Genomic DNA, 819 nt, shown 5'->3' with positions numbered 1-819 from the left:
TTTGGTCTGGAGGATTTGCCTAGAAACGCCAGGTCGTCTAAAATATTTACAAAAGTAAAACCCGTTGGGGAACTCTTAATTAGACTCCATTAAAAATGAATGGTTACAGGAGTCCCCAGAGGAAATAAATAATTCAATCTTTTCAGTAGGTTTGACGAGTGCTTTGAGTCTGGACAACTTTTCCTTCCTTTCCCCGCCCTTTTTACATTTTTTTTTGTTTGTTTTTTTGGTTTTTTTTTTGTTTTTTTTTTTGGTTTTTTTTTTGTTTTTTTTTTTGGTTTTTTTTTTGTTTTTTTTTTTGGTTTTTTTTTTTTTTTAGGGATGTGCTTTACTCATGGCTGCGGAACAGACCCCGGGGCGGCCGGCGGAGCAGAGCATCGCTTCGCCCTCCCTCCGAGCCCTGTTCCGGCCGGCTCCCCTCGTGTGTCCCCGGCTCCTCGCCAGGGCCGGGCTCCGAGCTGGCCGCTCCGCAGCGCACCCCCGCCTCCAGCTTTGCCTCCCGCCTGCGCCTGCTGCCTCTCCGCTGCTTGCCTTGGTACAGGAGGAGAGGGAACGCGACGGTGATGCTGGGGCTTGGGTTTGGGTACGGGGCCCTCCCCTGCCGCCCCTTTCCGACAGCGGCTTTGGGGAGATTTTGTGACCCTTGGCTATTCGGGGCGGGGGAGCCGCGTTCCTTCCCCGCCACTTCCCTCCCGCGCCGCATCCCGGCCCCGGTGCGCGGATGCCCCGGCAGCGGCTCCTGCCTTCTCCGCCGGGAAGCACGGCCAGGCTCGGGCAGGGCTTTCCTCGGGCTCTTCCAAGAGGCGAGGATGTTCTGCA

Source organism: Corvus brachyrhynchos, unplaced genomic scaffold (genome assembly GCF_000691975.1).
Source record: "Corvus brachyrhynchos isolate BGI_N302 unplaced genomic scaffold, ASM69197v1 scaffold346, whole genome shotgun sequence".
NCBI lineage: Eukaryota > Metazoa > Chordata > Aves > Passeriformes > Corvidae > Corvus > Corvus brachyrhynchos.
This window is presented reverse-complemented; position numbering follows the sequence as displayed.